Raw genomic sequence first — 22,505 nt, 5'->3', positions numbered from 1 at the left:
TGAAAAGCAATGCAGAATACCATCACTGAGTTGTGAAGGGGAGTGGAAATAGGTACTTCTTCACTGCTGTAATGCAGTTTTCAGTGTGGCTCTGAGGTATTGCATTAGCATTTGTCTTTGATATTGGTGTTTAATGCAAGAATACTTTTCTAATGAGCCAAGCTGCTGAAAGTGCTCCCTCTAGGACTGTGTGAATATAGTTTTCACTGCTTTATGATGAGGATTTGCCTTTCTGTAATTATGGATTTGTAAGAATCCCTGCAAAATTAATGAGTTTTGGACAGCAATTACAGTTTAGAAGTGTATAGTGCTGTTCATGTGCTGGGTTGGTCCCTGTGCTGTACCAGCTGCCTATTCTGACCTCTACTCGGGACCGAGTCTCTGGTGAGTGCAACTTCTCACCATTATCAAACTGCAAGCAAGCATTTAATTACAAATTAGCTGTTTTAACTGCTTTGGGGAAAAAAAAAACCCAACAGAGTTTTGAAATTAAATCTTGAAGGATCAGCATTTCAAAAGCAGATTCATCTGTTTCTGCCTGGAGCAATCCTTATTTATGCGTGTACATACACACGTGGCTTTTAATTATCAAATACCAAGGTTTCCTACTGAGATTTCTGAAATTTGACCCTTGGATGCAAATTCTAATTTTTGTCAAGCTCCAAAGTGCTTTAAGCATCGTGTTTGAATGTTTTCTGAGTGTAGAGGGCTGAAATCAAGCGTCATGGTCTTGGAGAGCATTCAGAGCTTTGTTAATATTGCTCTGCAGTCAGATGCGATGCCAGGGGTCAAATCTTTGTTTACAGCAGAAGTAAATGAAGCAGTCATTTTACAAATGACTTGTGAAGAAATGATAGTAGTGGCGTGTGGAGCCTCTCTGGTCCATTTGTTGCTGCATTCAGCCCTGCCTCATCTTCATCCTGCCTGATTTACTGCCAAAGTATGGGACAACTCCCAAAGACCCTCACTGAAAGCAGTTTGTGATCTTCTACCATGATGAGTACAATACCACATTCATCATCACAGCCCACTGCTTATGAGTTAAAATGGGCACACAAAACTCGTCATTTACAAAAATAGACTTTTTTTTTTTCCTCTCCTTTCTAACTTGCTGACACTTCTTGCTCTTCTGTGCTTGCTGTCTGACAGGACTTCCACAGCTAATCAGCACCACTCCTTTCCTGAGCCTCTTAGAGGTGCTGGTGAAGGATTCAGGCAAATTCTGTACCTTGAGAGACTAAACTGTACTTTCCACTCAGGAAAGACTAGGAGAATGAACTTGGAAGCCCAGGTTTTTTTCATGGGCGGCACTTTCTACCCAATACCAAAACACCTTTTTTTAAAATTTTTAATTAAAGATTCTAATATGGCTACTAAAGTGTTCAGTGTGGTTTTTCATTAGGGGAAAAAAATACATTTCCTCATTGAATGCATTTTCAGCCATTGATATATGCAGACTTGGCTGCTGTAATACAAATAAACATCATCTGTGTTCCATGTGGTCTGACTAGGAGACTGAGTATCTGCAGAGAGAATAGCTTCAGCTTTACTTGAATTAGAGTTATGGTAGACACAAGGTACCTGAGAGATCCAGATGCTCAAGAGCAGTTTCTCCTTAATGATAAACAAAAGAAAACAGTGTGTGCCTCAGAAGAAGCTGGGGAATGGAATTCCATCAAGAATTGGGATAGTTGTTCAAGTGCTTGACATTTATTGAAAGTTTCCTAGAATGAATTTTTTTCCTTGTCTCTGTAATATGCAGGGTTCGAATTGAAATGAATTTTATAAAACTTGCTGGAAAAGGCAAGAGGTATACAACAGCTGTTATAGATGAAAAAGGTCTTTCAGCTTCCAGGATTGACTAACTGTTGCCTTACCCTTAGGCCACAAAGTAAGTGGTGAATGCTAAAGTAATGTGAAAATGGGATGGTAAAAGACTTGGAAAAAACATGAAATAATCAAATTTAAGAATGTTTTGAGGCTTGGTGTTTTGGCTGCATTTAGATATAAATGATACCCATGTGATAACCTCTGAGAAAGGACTGGGATGTGCAGTGGGATTTTTGTGCTTTTTTACGAAATATGTAAAATTAGGAGTGTTGATAATTAAGTACTTAAAGTTATTCTATGCAGAGATGAACCTTTTACTTGAAGACAGATTTACGTGATATTCACAGCTCATAAATCATTCTTCCATTGCCTCCCTGCTAGACTATTGGCAGTAGAATGCATTTCTCAAAATATGCCTGTTTTCAATTAGTTCAAGGAAAATTCTCTAGTTATGGAAAGAACATCCATCTCTATTACCTGCCTCATGAATTAACACCCAAATACATTTGCATTAAGATTACCAAAGCTTACTGTGTGTAAGTAATGATTAGGGCTGATTCTTAAATAAGAGAGGATAGGAAGATTTAACTGAACTGCCTTTGAAATGTTTCTAATCCTGAGATTCAGAGTTGTCATGGGTTGTGGAGCAGCTCCTCAGAAATGGAGAAGTGCAGCCCAAAGCATTTTGGGCTTGGGAGGCAGGAGGATTTGAGAGAGCCAGTGTGGTGTGAGTTGGAACTGGTGGGGCTCTGGTTCAGGGGGATGATGGAAAGGCAGGATGCTGCCTCGCTCGCCCCAGTTGCTCTGCTCTCCTGGCAATTGTGCTATTTGGTTTTTTTTTCTCCTCTTTAGCAGCAGTTTTCTGTACACTCTGTATACAGAAGTTCTGGGCTGAGGCAATTGAGAGCTTCTTAGTCCTGTTTTATTACATCTTCTCAGAACAGCCTTTTGTTTGCAATTTGCCCACTTCATTGTGCTTTAGTTTAAAAAGGTTGCAATTACAGATCCCTGCAAAACACAGTTTGTTCTGTGCTTTCATGGTATTTCTTGCATGGTGAGTTCCACCTCTCCTACATCGACTTTGTTCTCTTAACTGAAGAAAAGGCAAGGGACACTGCCAACTTTCACAAAAAGCTTATTTTCTTCCAAGGAGAGTTGAAATAGTTTTAGTCTGTGACTTTTTCTATTGAAAACCAGATTTGTGTGAACTGGCATACTTGGAATGCACAATGTCCCATTAATGTGGTCGATCCAAAATCCCTTTTTGAAGGCAAAATGGGTGATCTTGACTTGTGTGAGGTTGCCAAAGTAAATGTCATTTGAAGTCATTGGCTTGCACTAGGCTGGAACAATATACCTGGCTTTTAAATAAAGCTTTTTTTTCACTGCCTGATCGTGGGTGAAGAGCTAATTTTATTCTGTTTTGCTGCTAGGAGCAGATTTATAAGGTACTGAGTTAATTAGAACAACTATTCTCTGTTTTTCCAGGGAAAGAAGCATTTACTTCAGCACATACATTTCAATATGTAAAATGACAAAGAGACATTTCTAGGAGCATCTTGTCAGCTCCTCTGGTGGGGAGGGCAGGTTGCTTGAGAGCATATGTGTGTATGTATACATTTGGAAGATCTGTGTGAACATATGTCTGCTGCTTCTACAAGGTGAACATTTCCATAAATTAATATTGTTATAAGTGTCTGGATTAAAATGATGCTGGTGTGTATTTGGGCCGATAGGACAATCTTAGGCATGTGATAATTTAAGCAGTCACCTTTTCATTGTAGTCACAAGAAGTGGGTTGTTTTACAAGGTATGTACAAGGAGAAGAATGTGCTCTGTGGCACTGTGACTGTGACACATTGTTCTGCTACTTGTGATGCACTGGGGCTTGGTGCTCAGGCACACATAGTCAACGCTAAGGAAATGCTTTATGTGTGCTCTATATTGGGAATTCTTGACACTTTTGTTAATAGCATGTAAGTCTGTGTTTATGAGTCTTGAAAAATGCTTTGGAGATTTCACAATTTGTGGCCACGTCAGTACAAAACTGGGCTTTTATTAAAGACTTAGTGGACAGTTCTGCAGTGGCTGTACTTTGTCACATCCAGGAGTGCTCAACAGGAAGATCTGTTTGGATCAATATACCTGTTCAGGGATCTTTGGCTGCTGGCATTCCATATGTCAAGATGCAAAATGTTCTTTAGTAAAATTAAAATTAAACTGGCTGTGGGTTGAATTGAGTATTTGGAGGAACAGCATCATTTTATCATACTTTTTAGCTGGAAGGTGAGAATGGGAGAGAGGGAGGAAAGCCTTGGCTATGCTAAGCTGATCTGTGTAGGTCATGAGTCAAGGGACAGCAAGTAACATTTTGTACTCACTTCTTACAATTTTTGTTTAATGTATCTGTTGTCTTGCGCTTTTGAAGGCTCAAGGACAGTGATGCCCAGTTTTTATGAATTCATGTAGTAGATGACTATCTCTTTACTGTAGGGCTTCTGAAAAATGTCATTTCTCCTTGTGTAATAAATTTTTAAAGATTTGGGAAGAGATAATTTATTACTTAGCTATAGGTTCTGTGCTTTAATGAGAGTAATATGCTTCCCTTTTACAAATGCTCTTGACTGTTGCATCCCATCATGTAACCTTTCACTTAAAAATCTTCAACTTGCAAAAGCCACAGGGTGAGGCAGGAATAGGAAGAAAATATTTTAAAGCAAGACCTTATTCTTTATAATAATACTTATAAAATGTATATATTATACACACATAAAATGTGTATCTATTTTATATATATAGATAAAAAGTGCATGTATTTATTTTAAAAGGTAAATATTTGTATACATGACTTTTTTGGCAGCTTACTTCAGTAGCAATTAAGAATGCTTTTGTTGGTGTTAAATCATTCTCGTAAAATTTGAAAGAAAGAAGCATTAGGGTTTCCTCTAGCTTTGAGGAAGCCATAGTAGAGAGCAGAGGTGCTGGGTCTGAGCAGTGCACAGGGAAGAAGGAATCACCACCATCAAACACAAGATGCTGTTTCTCCAGGTTGTTGTAGTGCCAGTGGTCAAATCTACTTCAATTTTGATAATAGTGTTTCACTTCAGGCTAAAAAATGAGAGGTCCTGTTTTACTCTTGATTTCTATGGAGGAGAGTGGGAGAATTCCTAGAATAATTATGTTTTAATATTTTATTGCTGTCAGAAGTATTTTCTAGAAGAATTTTTCTGAGGGATTGCTGTGTTATCACCACAGCCCTAAATGAATGTTGCTTGGAGTGAGTGTTAAACTGAAATGCTGCAGAGTCATAATGCTAGCATAATGCTTTGAGTTGCTTTTCAGACACAGATGATGCTCTTGAAAAAGCTCCTTTTTCTGTGCCTTCCAGGGATTGATTTCTGAAATTAAACATCCTGTCTCTTTGGGTTGTTTGGATAGTGCTTGCACAAGCTTGAGGAGGAGAGAATTGATGCTTTGTGCATGTGGAAGCATTCTGTTTATCATAGTCAAAGATTACTGAGTGCCAAATACAGAAAAGCAAGAAAACTACTCTCAATTATTGAGGGCTTATGTATTTAAGAAGGGGAAAGGTGAATAAAAGGAAGGAAAAAAAGTCTTGATTTATTTTTTTTTTTCAGTCTGACTGATTGAATCCCTTGCACACATAATTTGTGAAAAGGAAATAATCCTAATAGGCTCCTGGGTCATTGGTTTATGGGCCTGGCTCCAGGAAACCTTGGAGAGAATAATTTAGTTAAAACAATGACACTAATCAGGCTGAGAGGGAGATGCTCAGCAGCTTCACTAATAGGATGTTGGCTCTTGTCAATTTTGTCTCCCAAGTCCACTGAGTGGGGGCTTCCTGGTGTTACTTGGCTTTCCTAGCTGGCACATGAGAGCTCTGGCTGAGCTTTCTTTTTGTCTGGGCTGGCTGTGTTTGCCAGGAGCCAAGGACCTGTGCATGCCCCAGGCTTCAGGCTGGAAGGCAGAGGGTCCTCACTGAGGTTTCTGGACTTGAGGTGGTGCTTTTTGAACCTCAATTTCCTTAATTCATCTGCCAAATCCATCAGTTGAAGGATGCTTCATTATGTTGGTGGAGGAAAGGATGGGAATAGAGTGGCATGGGGTGAGTTTTAGAGGTCACTGATACTTAAACAGTGGTGGTAATAAAACCCATATTTAGCTCCTTACTTTCAAACAAAACAATTTATGTGTCAGTTTTCTATGAGAACTTTCAGAATATCAAGTGATTTTTTTTTTTTTTCTCCTCTTTTTACTGCTGTGTGAAATAACAGCTTTGTTCAGGACAAGTCTTTTTTTTGTTTGTGTAATTGTCACATTTCTTTTTGCCTACTTATAATCCTCAAACAAAGTTGTTTGATTTCAAAGCTGGTTTATAGCAGACAAGAACATGTTGACATGCTCTCCAAAATAACCACATGTTCCTTCGAAGAAAGGAAAGTGAAAGACAAAGTTCCTGTTAGCAGGACTAACTGCTGTCTTATAAAGCAAAGAAAGCTGGTTAGAGAAAAATATTAAATATTGTGAAGAGTTTTGATTAGGTTGTATGTTGTCCTTATTTATGCTTTTCCTAATTAAAAATCAGCAAAGTGGCACCACAGCTCTGCAAGTAAATTTCTGTGAAATATTTCTAGTTCTTCTAGTAAAGGACAAAGAAAAAACTAATTCCTGCAGTCAGAAAGTCTTGATTATTTTTTTAAGCTCTGTCCTACACAGCTACTGTTCTTTGTGTGATTAATTACTTTATCAGGTTTTGAACAACAGAAATGTGCTATAGAGGCAGATGACCTGCAAGCAGCAACACTTGAACATAAACTGGAGTATAAGAAGATGTTAACTCTAGGACTGTAGTTTCAGGTTCTTACATGCACATGCTATCTTTGCTTATATACCAGTCTTGCCAGAACTTTTCAGTGAGGTTTAGATGACATCATTCATACACAGGAAAGAATTTAAAAATGCTTTCAAAAGCTGAAGAATGCTTAATATAACTTATGCTCTTTCAGTTAGATTTTTTTTTGTTTCCTGGAGTTTTTTTGTTTGTTTTTAATTGACAGTGAACGTGCCATGTAGCAGGGATAAAAATCATAATCAGTTGTTCCTATCAAGAGCCCTTTCCTCCTTTCATAGCTCATCTTGCTGCTATAGATTTGGGAGTAGGCTGCTGCTTTTCAAATGGGGCATATTTGCCAGTTGGACAAGGCAACTTTTTTCAAAGGCAATTACTCCAAAACATTGCAGGATATGGCAAGCTGAACTTGTGTTTAAAAACAAGAAAAGCCAAGAAAGTTTGCAGAAAGGGGGTGGGGGAAAGATGTCTGGTTTGCCAGAATAGTGTCACACTTTCAAGTAAGGGCAGAGACTTGTGGTATGAGACATGCAAAGTAATATATAAATTTGCTGAAAACATATTATTTTGGTCATGCATAGGATTGCTGTTGAATTATCATACAGATATCCTATTTAGGTTTTAATGCCTGCTTTTACCCAGAATATTAAAGCAAGTAAGAGTATATATTCATATCCTAACAATTTAATGATTAAAAATTAATTTTAAATTACACCCAGTGCAGGTAATCCTGTTTGCTGGATGCCTTGCAAACTTGGGGAGAGAACAACAGGCATCATAAGGCATTTCTAATTAAAGAAATACAGAAGATGTGTACATTTTTGCTGGTATTTGAGGACTGTTAAGCAAACCAAAAGATGTTGCCTATAAAATGGGATTGAAGTTCATTTTCCAACATTAGAGTTTGTGTCTATGAGCTCTTAGATTGTGTGAGCCTGTTTTGCAGTGGGGTAAGCTGGAGGAAATTTCACTTTAATTTTGAAAATTTATTTGAGTTTGAACGAGAATCTAAATAAACATTTCTGGTTTTTCTTTTAGCGCTGAGATTTTTAGCAGTGGGGAACTTCTTGTCAAAATGCTTAGTGCATACCTTGTAATGGAAATTGTGGGAGAATGTGAATAGAACAGAAATAGACCCAGCGTTTATCTGATAGTTCAACAAAAAGTAAATATTGAGATTTGTTTCTTCTCTTGTAATGGACTATTAAAATACAGCTGACTTGGGAATGGGGGGCTGAAGGGGACAATTTCCCCAAACTGCTGTGTTAAAAAGAAAAGTTTAAATCTAGATGGGCCTGTTGCTTCCATTCCTCATGTGTTCTAACACATTTAAAGCCTTTATAAAATGACAAAGTGTGAATAAAGCATAGTGTGCCCTAGGGAGGCTGCAGAAAAGTTCAGAAGCATTTTTTCTACATCTCTGTTATAGCAGAGAATGTACTAAATGTAAATGCCTGGCTGAGTGAGGAAACACACCATACCTAAGCTACAGAAGTTCTACCCAGGAAAAATTCATTCAAACAATAGTGAATTTATAAATGTGCTGTGCAGACCCTGCTAAAGTTTGTTTTCAAGTTTGTTGAAGTACAGCTTGCCAGTCCAGATGGAGTAATACCTCAAGCTTTGGGGCTTCTACCAGCTTGTGCTTCCCCCTCACCCCCTTCCTTTTCCTGTGATCCATGCTGCCTTACATTAACATACCTACACAGCTCTGTTGCTTTCAGCACTTAATTGCTAAGCTAGAGGATACCATGTGCTTTAGCTTCCCTTATGAAACAGATTCCTTTTTTTTTTTTCTTTTTTCTGTGCTCTGTCTTCTCTGCACGTGTTTCAGGTAAATTGGTTTTGGGAAAGGCAGGTGGTTTGGTTGTGTTTTGCTTTTGACTTGGTAGCCACAACTACGTGTATAAAACTACAAGTAGTGGTTGGCCAACACCTTATATAATGGATTATTCTGGTTTTCTGTTAAAATGCCTATTTATTGTGTGTGTAAGTACTGCAAAGCATCAGTCTCCAGCAGCAGTTGCTGCTCTGAGTCTCTGTTCTCCCCCTCATCTCCTGTTACTGGGTCATAGCAGAAGTTGTTCAGAGTTGGCTTTCACTTTATATGTTTAAATTTCATTGCACTAGTGTTGCTCCAGCTAGCCCAAAGGACTGTCCAGCTTCTGAGTGATGCCTTTGGGAACAGCTAATTCTCCAAACTTTGGTCTCCCAGAAGTCATTATTGATACCTGTTTTTTGGTGTGGTTACTATGTAACTTACTTATGTAGCTCTGGTGTGACAAAACCGAAGGAGCACACATCTTCTTTGTTTGAGCATCTTATCTCCCTGTTGCCTGTTTTTAAACCAGTGCTTTGTTCATCTTTAAAATGTTATATGTCTATACTTTAAATATTGCTGTCTATGACATCAGTTCTTGCTGTAATTCTAGATTGAGTTCACTGGTGTAAGCTCTTTGGTTCCTTTTTTGAGTAATAAATTACTCAGCTGAAATAAAATTTGTCTTCATTTCACTGCTCAATTATGTTTATGATTTCTTTTGTTCAGATCTTGTCTTATCAAGGTCATGCTTTTGTACTTGTAGCACCAAGGTTTCTCTTCCTTCTCTCCCAAACTACTTCCTTTCCCCCTTCCTCTTGTAGTGATTTTTGTCACATCTGTTGGTGTTTTGAGTGCCAGTTATTTCAGTATTGTGGGATGGAGATTATCCAGATCCCTTTATGTTTTTATTTGTAGAATAAAGGTCCCATTTCGTCTCCATGCTGTATGTGGCAATAACCATTATCCTCTCCTCATTTTCAGTGTTATCTTATTGAAATGCATGGCAAAATATTTTTGTTTTGTGTTTGTTCCAGTTTGGTTTTTTTTTCCTAAATGATCTCTTACACCTCAGTGTGTAGTAGCTGTCTTTCTCCCCCTCCTTTGAAGCTGTGGTGCATAGTAACAGAGATGCCCCAGAATTTATTCTGCATGGTTCAGCTCAAGCAGCTCCCAGTTGGTTTTGCTCTTCTGTTGATGCCCTGTAACCTCTAAAACATGCTTGTCTTTCTTAAGCTTTTTTCACTTATGGGGAAAAAAAAAATAAAAAAAAGCTTTCCTGTTTATTTTTAGTATCACAGGTCAGTTTTTTATTCATCCAGGTAGTCTAGGTTTCCTCAAGAGATTTGTTCCTTAGCTTGGAAAAATAGAATGCCCTCTGCCAGACTGTTTGACTGTCTCTGGGCAGTGGTCAGGAATGGTCAGGATTGGGTTGTGATTGCTGGAGCTGCTGCTCATCTCTCCTGTCCATCAGCATGAACTGACTGGGGCAGCATCCCTGACCACTGACCCAAGGAACCCTTCAGCTCTTACGTCCATGCCACTGCTATCATTCATGTTTGTTTGGGTTTTTCAAGAAATAAAATGTTAGTTTCTCAAGAGTTCACCCTTCTCTTTCCATTTTATGAGAGAGAATTTGTGGACCACAGGTGTCAATCTCTCTAGGATCCCAGTTGCTCCCCAAAGTGATAATTGTTATGTTTCAATATTTCTCTTTTTTTCTTTCTCTCCTCCCTCATCCACTACCCTACCTGGCAATTTTGGCCTTTGTGTGTAAGTATTGGCCACCTCTCAAAGGTTATGTTTCTCTTGTTTCATAATGTGAAGACTTGTTTTCTTGTGAGAGTAATGCTTTTTCTTTTGAGTCTCTGAATTGTCAGCTGTGGTAGGACACTGATGCTAGCATGTGGAAAACAATGCATCATGCAAGAGAAATGTGTGGCCAAATTATTTGTGTGTGTGTGTTTATGAAAAACAACCTTTTCTGCAGGAGACTGTTACGTTAGGACTGAAGACTGCGTGGGAGAGCTGAAATTGCTGGAAACATGTTTATAGGGGAAATTCTGGCAGGTTTTTAACTGCCATACGAGGAATGTGGCTCTCTGAAAACAAGAAGTTGTATGATTCTTTTTCCAGATGTGATCCCTTTACCTTTAATTGCAATTTTAGGATATGAAAAGGTTTAGGAATGGAAAGACTGATGTAAAATGTCTGATGACACCAATTATTGACTCAGGTTGTTTTCTAATTCCATGTGCACAGTAATGCATCTGCTTGAAGGTGCTTGTGCTGTGTAGGCAAGTGTTCATGGTTCCTCCCTGTGGAGGTGGGATGGCAGATGTTAATGATGATGTGAAACTGTCTAAACTGTGGATGGTTCCTCCCTCTAAAAGAGGGCTGATAGATATTAATGGTGATGTGAAACCGTGTAAGCTTTGAATGGTTAATTGTATGCCTGGATCTGCTGCATGTATTGAGATTGCTCCTTTCATTTAATTGCCCAGACCCTCTTCCATGCTTGCTGGGCTTTTTTTGTGGCTTTGTTCCTTGTGCTTGCCTTCTTTTTCCCCTTTCCTCTTCCCCCCAACCTTTTTTTTTTTTTTTTTTTTTTTTTTTTTTGATTGGTTTTGTTGTTGTTGTTTTGTGCTTGTTTAGTTTTACTTAGGCTCCAGAAGGGGAAGGCATCACCAAGTCTGCTGGTTATAGGTCTGTAGGTGAGGGTGTGCAGAGAGTGGGGGATTTTTTTGCTGCTTCTTCTGGTTTTTTGTTTGTTTGTTTTTGTTTTGTTTTGCTTTATTTTATTCTGATGAGTTAATGGTCAGGAGAGTGGGGCAGAGGGAAAGCATTAGCAAGTAGTGATGCCTGGCAGGGGTTGATTACATTTGAAATAACTGATTGTGATTTATGTTGTTTAGTTTTCAATGAGAAGGAAGAGGAAGTGGGACACATCCTGTCTAACAGCTTCTTTTAATGCTCCACCATTTATCTTTGCAGCATGTGCAATGAGACTGTTCAGATTATTTGCTATGTAAAGAATGTTCAGTACTGTCAACTGTTGAGACTTCTGCCTAATGTTGTCTGTACACTTTGGTATTCAAGTAGCCCCAGGCCTATTGTTGCTGCTGCTTCCTTTACAGGTGAGCATGTTTTTAATGTTAATGTAATTTCCCTGTGCCAGAGAAAAGATCTCAAAAGTTTTGAACCCCAAACTAACTCATTAATGAATATCATTTTGTCATCTCACTTGAGACAGTGTTCTTCATGGTCACTGAGCAGGTGTGGCCCATGTTGTAACCCACCTGAGTTTTGCAGTAATCACCTCCTGTCTTGGTGCTGCTTTGTCCTTTATGATCCTTAGTGAGCAGCTCTGAGGGGCCAGGTCCGTGCCTGGCTCTGTGGGTCATGGACAGACGTATTTCATACAGACAAATACATATTCAAGGCCACTTTTTGGTCCTCTGGACAGGTGGGATCTTGTTTGCTCCTATCACTAAGGGACCTGCTTAACCCCACAAGCAGGTTGTTTTTAAGATGAATTCATGTTGAGATCTAGGGAATATTGTAATCAGATTCTGTTTTGTCAAGAAAGGGAGCCTTTATTTGGAGAAGTGCAAATCTTGTTGAGTTCTATTATTTGCCACTCAACAAAAGGATTAGTTGCCAGATCTTTCAACTCTGTTTTTAGATTAAGGAAGAGGGAGAAAAACAAGAAATAAGGATTTGAAATAAATGTTTTTAATTTTTTGCTGTTACGAGGGTAGGTTTCATTTTTGTTAAGGTCCTTTTGGAGAGTGAAATGAAGTGTAAATTTAAAATATTTTTTTTACAGTATTTTTGATGTGCAGATGGGACTGGAATTGTGTATATTGTGAAAAATCTTGGACTAAGATTATATGTTTCTAGGCAGAAATACTAGGAGTAATTTACTAGATTAAAAAGTAAAAAAAAAATTCTTTCATGTAAGCATCTCTTTCAGCGTAATAAGAACCTCAAAACAGTTCCTGTCATCAACAATTCATGCTTTAAATAGGCAAGAAAAGCAAAAACAGGATAAAACGAAATATTTAAAGGAAATAAAGGTATTTTGTTGGCCATCTGTTTTCCCCTCTTTGTGCACATCCCCTAAATTTTATTTCCTGCTTGGCCCTTAATGTTAAACATGCCAATACGACACCCTCTCTATTCCCAAACCTGTGGAATGAACTTCTTTGTGCATGTTGTCAAAGAGGCTAAACACTTTTAATGTCCTTATTTAAAGGCAATCCCTGGAGGAATTTGGAAATAGACCCTTAGTGCAAGGAATGTGTGACTTTTTCCTTCCATGGTGCCCCCAGGAGGTTGTCCTTGCTCTGGAGACACTGTGGGGCTGGTGTGTGTCATTCATGTCTGGCACAGAGCTGGAAGCAGCTCTTGTCTTGTTCTGGCAGGAAAATCACTGCAGCCAAGGGCTCCTTAGGAGGCCCTTGGTCAGTGTGAGCTTTGGGAAATGAAATACTGCCTGAAGTAAGGAAGGCATCCCATCACTAGGAGGGTTTGCAGGGTGGTCTGTGTTCATGTGGCTTGTGTTTTGTTTTTACTTTCTGTGTCTGGAATCCTGTTTTGGACCTTTGATTTGTTCAGCATGGTTAATAATCTGCTACCATGTTGGATTTTCCAGTGGATTGGAAATTTGACTCTTACTGTGGGAAAAAAACCCCATGAGTTTGTTTTCATTCATATGCTTTACTTCTTTGTTTTCATAATCTGCAAAGGAGTTACAAAACTGTAATGGGCACAAAATTTCAGCTTACATCTAGAAGAATGAATAGAAGCAAAAAGTACACAGTCTTCTCTGGCTTAAACTGAAACTTTAGGAATTTTGCATTGATGATTCAGATGTGTGGATTTGCTGTCATTGTGCAGCTCCTCCTAAATGTTCTGGGAATAATCCAGCAATGTCAGCAATGCCTAGAGCAAGGTATGTAGTTATTTTTCTATGAACCTAAAATTGTGTTAATCTTTGTGGAGGTTAGAAAGACAAACTCATAATTCTTTTTTATCTTTTATGTGTTTTGAAGTGACTCTGGTACTGCACCTGCACATATATATCACTGCAGGTTATTTTTCAGAATGGCACATGCTTCAGTCCTTTCTGATACAGCCACTTGCAATGCAGACAGGTTAAACAGAAAAATAGTTTTAAAGGCTTTCTGCTTAATGCTCCAGTGCAATTAAATCCTGGCTTTGTTTGTAGAAGATAGGATCAGCATGCATTGGAACAATCAATATGGCCCATAAAAATAAGAGGCTTTTGTTACATTAATTTTGTCATGAATGCTCAAGTAAGCCAAAATGAAGTGAACATTACCAAGAGATGCATATCCAGGGATTGAACCTCTTGGCAGAGGCTTTGTACAGCTCCAGATATGTTGGTGGGGTTTTTTTTGGTTTTGGGTGTTTTGTTTTGTTTTTTTTTTTACATCATCAGCTCTACTGCTAATGGATATGATTTCATCAGGAACATTTTAAGAGTTTGGTTTTCTTTAAGGCCATGCTTGATGAAGCTGTGAAGTATAAGGAAGAGAATTTGTGTGTTTGCTTAGCAAAACTGGAAATTTAGCAGTCCCTCAAAGTTGCAAAAGGAAAAAGCATGAAAATCTTAAATGTGTGGGGGAAGTGATCCTGAATTAACTGACACAAGGTCAGAAAAATTGCCCTTTCCCCAGTAAGTTGGATTCTGAGGCTGGCTTCAGAACTCAGTTTAAACAAAGATAGTTAATTTAACCTGACACTGTCTGGCTCTCCTGCTCAAACTGCATCTCTGTGAACAGATCCTGCTACCTAGTGGCTTTGCCCAGCAGACAACCTCACTCACCCCTGGGAGGCTTCACTCTCCTCCAGCTACACCAAATACTGAAATATACTCTTGCAGTTGTAGAATAACTCCCACCACCACCTCTCAGTAGGAGGCTGAGATTTCTCCTCTACCCTTCTCTTTTAGCAACAGATAATTTCAAAAGCAAATCCAGTACTGTGCTCTAAAGCAGATTTTTTTGTCTGGAATTCAATTAAGTCAGCATACTACTGGTTTTGTCATCTTCATGAATTTATTGCATCTTTTTTGCCTAGCAAAACAGTATGGGAAATCAAAGTACTTGAATAATTTGCAAAAAACCAATTTTTTTTACTGATGGGGTAGCAATATTAATAGCCATTCTTTTACAAAAGTAGCTCTGATACTCAGTCACTGGGAATGTGATGCCCTATATGAAGCAGTGAAGGCATCATTTAATATTTAGTATAGCCCAAGTTGTGCAAATGCTATTAGGGTGCATTTTTGAGGATACCTGCTGTAATAACTTGTTGAAATTTGCCATGTTATGTTAAATTGTATCAGAGCATAGGGTGTAGTAGTCTGGAGGTGAGTCCTGGTTCCCTTTTCAGTCAGCTGGAGCTTGTCCCAGGTTTTTAGCCCATCCCTCACCTCGCTTACAAGGTGGTCTGTGTTCAGAGCTGTGCCCCCCCTCCTCCCAGTGCACAGCCACCAGCCAGACTCCTCCCTGCTAAATTGTGCTCCAGGATCTAAAACTTTTTTACCAAATCAAATCTTCCAACAGTGAATCCAGTTTAAACTGCTGGTTTGCTAATGATCTAAACCAAACTCCTGACTCAGAGGGTTGTGCCAACTACGTGCTATTTCCACTCCTAATCCTTTTAGTGGAGAGTGGTACCTTGCAAGCAGTTATCTGCAAGTGTTTTCTGGCCAGTTTTCAGGAATGGCTGGCTCCATTCCTGCAGCTGCTGCCTGACTCCATCCTGTCTGCAGGAGAGTGGACCTGTGCTGGAAAGCCACCCTGCTGTCCCCACCTGTGTGTGCATGGGGTACAGACAGCCCAAGGTATTGATTCCTGTTCTTGGAGGCTGGAGGGCTTCATGGAAATGAGCAGCTCTTTAACATTTAAGCATTTTTGTGACTATGGATTAATGCAATTCCTATTTTAAAATATTGTTAAGTAGACTGGATGTTCATCATATATTGATATTGACATGTGGTGCCCTTGCTCAGTGGTCTCAGATGTAGCATGATTGCAGACCACTTTGTATGGCTCTTCAGGTAGGTGATTAAAATTGGATTGCAAACTCAGTTTACTGTTTCCAAGTACATTCCTTCCAGTGCTCCTTCCTATCCTGCCTAGAATAACAATTGGTTTATAAATGAGAAAAGGAAGGAGACAATGTGAATAAGCCATAGCATCTCATGTTCTTTTTAATGCCATAGATCTGATTTCATCAGTGAAGCAGTAAGATACTTCCTCCAAATTGCTTAATTTAATTCTCCTCTTTCTACTTCTCCCAACGTTCCTGCAATATACATATCCTCTATGGGTTATGAGGATGCTGCAAGAACAAACTTGATTTCATCTGATTGCAGGTATGCTTGAAAACCTGTAATTTTCCTTAATGGAAGGTAGTGCTGACTTCTTGATAGCAATGAAGCAGATAAAATCAGTTGCCTGATTACCCATCAAATGAGTTACTCATTAAATCAAGTAATTCTCCTGTGGTGAGACAAAATGAGTGATTTGAATTCTGTCAAGAGCATAGCAAAGGAAAATACTGAGGTATAAATCTTCTGTTGAGAAGATCTTGAAAGATATGAATTATAGTCATTTGCAACTGCTCTCTCTTAACTTTGTTTTAAAGGAGCTGGGAGGAGATGCCTCTTTGTGAGCACCCTTGCAGGGTGACAGACCTTCAACAAGGTGGTTTTGAGGGTTAGTTTTGCAATACAAATGTGTCTATGTAAATTTGTAAATATCCGAGTCGTGTAAGTGTAGGGAAGCTCCACAAGCGACTTCCAACAATTCATTAATTCCTGATTGCTGTAGTTAAATTTTACACTTTATTTTCATATGGGGTGGCAGAATGTTGAGCAATTTGACAGAATAGTGAAAAACTTTATTTGATGGGAAAGAACATTCTTCGAATCTGTCACATTGCCAGTGGGATGCATCCTTAAATGATGCCCAAAGAAGCATGCAGCATTTAGTGAAAACTTCAGAAATGGAGACTGGAATTTTCTCAGTATATGAGCCAATCTTCTCATTGCTATCTAATACCATTCCTTTTGTTCTGATGTCCTTCAATGTAATGTGGCAATGCATGCTTTCCTGTAGAAGCCTTCATTTATGTTGGAAAAACCCTCAAAAACAAACAACCCAACAAACCAACACATATTCATGCTGCAAATACAGGCCATGGAGAAATAGAGTAAAATGTCCAGCATTGGAGGTTTGTTACTTTCAAGCAGATTTTCCTGTGGTCTTTGTTAAGATAGTAACTCACTAGCAGCTGGTTGAAGGAAATAGCTGAGTCTTCCTGTTTATAGAGGTAGCAGGCAAAATACTGACTAGAAATTACACTGAAATTGTGACATTGTCTGGTGCTCAGTGTCCTATAAGCTTCTGTGGTAATTACAGATAAATAAATCACTGTTACTGTTTGTCTTTTTGTCTTGTTTTGACTAAAGCTTCTTGACCATGCTAGAAATTCTTTTGGCCTGAGGATAGAAAAAAGAGGAATGTGGGTTTGTTTGGGAACTTGTATGTTGGACTGAATAATTCAGTGGTCACCTCTGGTGTGTATGATTGTTAAAAAGTAGTTGTTAACTAATTTAGATCACTTTACTAAGGTTTGGAAATCTTTTCTATCTCAAGACTATCTTGAATCAAGTGTCTCTTACTTTAAAAATTTGAAATACTAGAGAGCATCATAGACTGTAGAGGTAATGATGCTTTATTATGTCCATAATTTAAAATCTGTGTAACCATATGCATTTAAAAGTTCTGTAATTCTCCATTTGGTTTTGTGTACTGCTTTAAACATGGTGCAAGCTGATATGAAAGTATTTGCAGTCCATTTCATACCGTATATGTATTTCAAATGGAAGTTGTATGTTCAGAATTTAGTGAAAGAAACACACACACAATCCCCAAAACTTGAATTAAAAGAAGCTATGTGTAAAGGTGTTTGTCAAGTTTCTGCCTAAAAAATCCTGTGATAGAACTGTGCTTAATACTCCCCTATGAGGAAAGGCTAAGTGATTTGGGATTTTTCAGCATGGAATTGAGAAATTTTTGGAGTGACATAATTGTAGCCTTCCAGTTTCTGAAGGGAGCCTACAAGAACAATGGAGAGAGAGAGACTTTGTATAAAAGCCAGTAGTGACAGGACAAGGGGGGATGGATTCAAATTGAAAATAGGTATAGATTTGGTATTAGGAAGAAATTTTTTGCTGTGGGAGTGATGAGGCACTGGTTGCCTGGAGAGGATGTGGATATCCCATCTGTGGAAGTGTTCAAGGCCAGGTTAGATGGAGCTCTGAGAAACCTGGTCTGGTGAAAGGTGTCCCTGCTCATGGCAGGGGATTGGAACTAAGGAAACTTTAAAGTCCCTTCCAGCCCAGACCATTCTGTGATTCATTGTGTTCACCTGCATGTTAGCAACTAGTTAGATGAAACCTGTGTACTTCATACTCTTGCATATTAAAAAAAAAAAAAAAAAAAGCTTTTGTAGTCTGTCTTAAAAAAAATTAAAAAGCAGGTTATGAAAATAGTTTTTCTTATTTTAGTTTACTTTGTATGCAAATATATCAAGTTTATTCCTTATTCTAAGATGCTGGGAGCTCAGAGCAGTCAGTACTGATGTGTCTTTTGCTAGCAAAGAAGTTGCTTTTAGTTGTAGCCCTATCACCCCTAGTATTCCATTCACTTAACTCATGAATTTATCCTTGTCAAGGAACAGATGGGTAAACTCTTCATTTGAGGCTCGATTAAATGCCTTTAAAATTTGTGATTTCAGTGTGTTCTAGATTGTTCTCTTGTTTTTCAGCTCTTATTACTTGATAATAACTAGGCAGATCTGGAGTACAGGAGTTTCTTGTGGTGAAGTAAGGACAAAGTGAGCTTTAGCATATGTTGCTGTAACCATCCCCACCTCTTAGGGCTGGTGGTTCCACAGTGTGTGGAAATACCTCTTAGGTAATATGATACCATCAAACTCCTGCTGCTTCTGACCTTTAGTCAGTCTCTGAATCTTTGGTAAGCTGGATTCTTGAAAAATACAACTGTATTTCTTAAAGCCATCAAGGACCTTTTCCATTTTTTCTTGTGTGGTGTTTTTCCCCTGTAGAATGATGTGTCCTTGTCTTGACACAGCTGTTTAGTCTGTCAGTTCTGTTAGACCTCTACTGCACATCACAGTTCCCTCTCTTTCTCCCTCTTTCTTTGTTCCTTGCTTTGACCTTTAGCTGTCATAACAGGATTGGTTATCCAGGGGAAGAAATTATTTTTTCTGACCTATTGAATGTTTATTTCTGGCAATACCAACACACTTCTGTAGTCAAAAGTTGCCCTTGGTCTCAAGTCCTGTGAAAGAGCTACCAGTTAAAATGGTATGGTGCTTGTCTCTTACTTGTCCATTGTTTCCTCTCCAGAGAGAGGCTGGCAAAGGTATCAGTTGTGCCAGGCTTTTTGTAATACTACTGTTCCTACAGGAAGAAAATATGTTAATGTCCATAGTGTTACTTAGACTTTTGTTAGTCAAGTAGGCATGATTTCTAGTCTGGCAGATTTTATTTTTAACTTAGTTGAAAGGTCTCTTTCGACTTCTGTGTGTAGATCGGTGTGATTCCTTCTAAAGACAATTTTTTATCAAGCAATTTGTGGGAAGAGTATGGCTTGTTCTTCCCATTTTATATTCACCAGGTTTTAGGAACTACTGAAAAACAAGAGAAGTAAACAGGAATTTCCATACTTGCCTTTTTGAAAAAAAAAAAAAGTATGTTTGTGTGTTTTTCCAATAGTATGGGTCCAAAACCCTGCCTGGGGATTTCACAACAGTTCAATCCTATATTTGTAAATTAAACATGATGTTTATTATTGTGACCCATTTTCCTTAAGAATACAAAAAACTGTTGTCAGCTAAATTTAAAGGAATGACATGGATATAAAACTGTTTCTACAGATTCCCTTTAAACCACTTTGTTTGGTAGTCTGTGCCATCAGAAGGGTAATTAATTTATGGACTGTACAGCTGTTATATATAATATGTCAAAACTGTGTGGCTGTAAATGATCTTTTGATAAGGTCAGACTCTGGAGCAATAGCTTAAGGCCTGACACCTACATCACATTTGCATGTACTAGATAATACTTAAATAAGAGATGCTGCATTTCTGCTGCATGTTCACAAATGGAGATGGTCACCCCACCCCTTGGGTGGAAGATTTGGGTTCTGCTGGCATATGCAGAACTCTGGAAGCCAAGAGGTGTTCCTGTTGGTCTAGGTGAAGCCAGACTGGCACTGTGAGATTTGTCCCTCATCTCCATGGCTTGCCATATGTCTGAGCCACACTTTGGGATGGGGTAGGGTGATGGCAGTGCAGTCACATGTCACCCTAGTGCACAGCTGAGCTGATCACCCACTGTGCAAACCCTCTGTGCATCCACAGGTCTTGTGCTGGACATCCTTAATCAGAAGTAGTTCTGTGGGAAGGATTGTGATTTTTGGGGAGAGTTTTTTCGTAAAGGCTTTTATACCTCCTCAGCACTTCAGAGTGTATGATAAAAAAGAAACTTGTTGGTTTCTCTCATAAATAGTGTGCTCTTTCAAATTCTCTTGGGTTTTTAGCTCTTAGTTTCTACTTCTAAAAGCAGTAAAAATAGTCACCATTTCAGCAACAAATTAATGGAAACAGCCAACATCTGGAGATGTTTTGACATGCAAGAATGACTTTTAATCATTTTCTGAAAGGATACACAACTCTTAAGCAGTTTTGTATTTCTATAAGTAGAATATATTATTTTGAAAGTGCTTTATTAGAAAACAGTTCGTAGATTGTCTCTGCACTACTGTTTCCCCTATTCTGCATGGCAGAAGCAATATTTTTCTTTCTGTTGGCATAAGCTGAATAATTATCAGTAATTTCACCATGGCTAGTCATAACCACAACTTTGATATGGCTAAGACCACCAGTGAGTTGTCATTATTAATCAAACTTTTGCTGATCATTTTCAAAAGCATGGAAATGAGTTCTATTGAACAACCTTGTAAAATTTACCTGTACTTTTAAAAATACCGCTTATGCAAATCGTGTGCTTTTGAAGCTCAGTTCGTGACCAGAGATGAAACTGTGATTATCTCCATAAAGATACAGACTGTATCTAACAAGGATGCTACTGTTCAGACTATTTCCCCATGGACAGGGTTGCACATGTTCTTGGGGTACCACCCAGGTTTATGTGGTCAGGAACGTATGCCTAACACGAAATTTGCAGGAGGAGTACCTTCTTGTGTCTGTTTTAGATTGAGCACTCTTTCATTTGTCAGCTGGATGGGCAGGAAGGCAGCTGCAGGCAGTCTGCATGCAAGCACTCCAGGCAGGCAGCGGAAGGCATGCTACAGCTGTGGTTTGATGCTGTGCTCAGTGAAATGCCAGCCTTGCACCCTGCCACCCTTCCCACCCTCCACATCAGCCTGCTGCCACCTCCGCCGTGTTGGCACAGCTGCTGCTGCAGCAACCCCCCTGGCAAAAATAGGCATTCCTGTGGTTATTCTGAAAATGTGTGTTTGCATTTGGAGGGCTCTAAATTGTTTGCAGGTTTTCCTTTTCAAATTAGGCAATGTGTTTTTGGACAACAAATATAAAATAAATTTTCCCATTCAGATCACTTTCCTAGGCTGGTTGACCAAGTTTTATTAGGGTTTAGTTTAAAGCTGGGTATGATTCAGTTGTGGAGGACAGTCTCAGGACAATTTTTAGGATCCAATGTAAACCTCTTGTTTCTTGTGTTTTTTGCATGCTATCTCCATTTGAGAAAAATGCCATAGGATGAAGGAGCTCAGTTTAGAGTCTAGGAGGGGGGTGATAAGGGAAGGGCCTCAGGCACTGCTGTGTGCTCTCTGCTGCATCCTTGTGCTTGCCTGAGCACTTTATTCTCTTCTGTATCAGTTCCTATTTTGCTTGGTTTTCTGGCAATGAAATGTGATTTACAAGTGTAGCTGTTTCACAATCTCCTTAAGTCATCCATGGGCAGAGCTGCTGTTGACAGACACGATTCCCACCACTCTTTCCAGAGGGTGCTGCCACCTCCTTGCTGACTGGCCCGCTGAGTTTCCCTGTTTTGATGGCAATGAGTTAAGTTTCATGCTATTCAGTCTCCTGATGTGCTTCTTTGTGCAGCCCCATGAGCTGTGCTGGCAGGAGAGAATGAGAATGGGAAGGATGCAGGAGAAGGGCAGGGATGTTGATTTTAGTGCTGCCATATGCCAGCTCTAAGTGACCTTAATCCTAGTCAAAGGCCCTCATCACTCTTCAGAGAATGGAAGTTTATTAGGGTTTATTACAGTGCCCAGCACCTGGAGTGAAGAGTAGCCCGCAGAGGCTGCCACATCCCATGGGTGTTAGTGGGAGTACTGAATCCTGCTGGATATCCTTGTCCTATTTAGCTCACTAACCAACTCTGCACACCTCACAAGTACTGCTGGAAGCAGGTGTGATGCAATGAGCATCCTTAACCAAAGTGTATCTTGTAAAACTGTTTAATTACTTTGTCTCAGCTGATGAGATGGTTTTGGTCTGTTGTGCTTGCTGGATGATAGCAGATATAACATGGGTTTAAAAACAAATGGAAAGGAATTTTTCCTCCTAAAGATAAAGCACTAAAAAGCTTTAGGAATTGGGAGGGTTATTGAAGAAATCATTTTTATTCTCTTTTTTTTGTGGGGTAAAGCTAATGAATGCAGCTGTTGAAGGGTGATACTGTCAGGCAATGAGGTTAATTGCCAGCTGAAATACTGTTGCAGTTTATTTTCAGAAAGAGGAAAGCAAAATATTTGAAGGATCATTTGCTAGTGGAAACATGATTGATTCCCTATATATGAGGAAACAAAATTAACTAGTGCTGCCCTCTTGCAGTTCAACAGCAAGACAGGCATTAAACTAGTG

General features: G+C 39.0%; 1 protein-coding gene across 6 annotated transcripts in view; it reads left to right on the top strand.

Annotated features, from left to right (window-relative positions):
* EML4 (EMAP like 4) overlaps window positions 1-22,505 on the top strand; it is a 145,591-nt gene that overhangs the window by 34,060 nt on the left and 89,026 nt on the right. The window lies entirely within an intron of this gene.

Source organism: Erithacus rubecula, assembly GCF_903797595.1.
Source record: "Erithacus rubecula genome assembly, chromosome: 2".
NCBI lineage: Eukaryota > Metazoa > Chordata > Aves > Passeriformes > Muscicapidae > Erithacus > Erithacus rubecula.
This window is presented reverse-complemented; position numbering and strand designations above follow the sequence as displayed.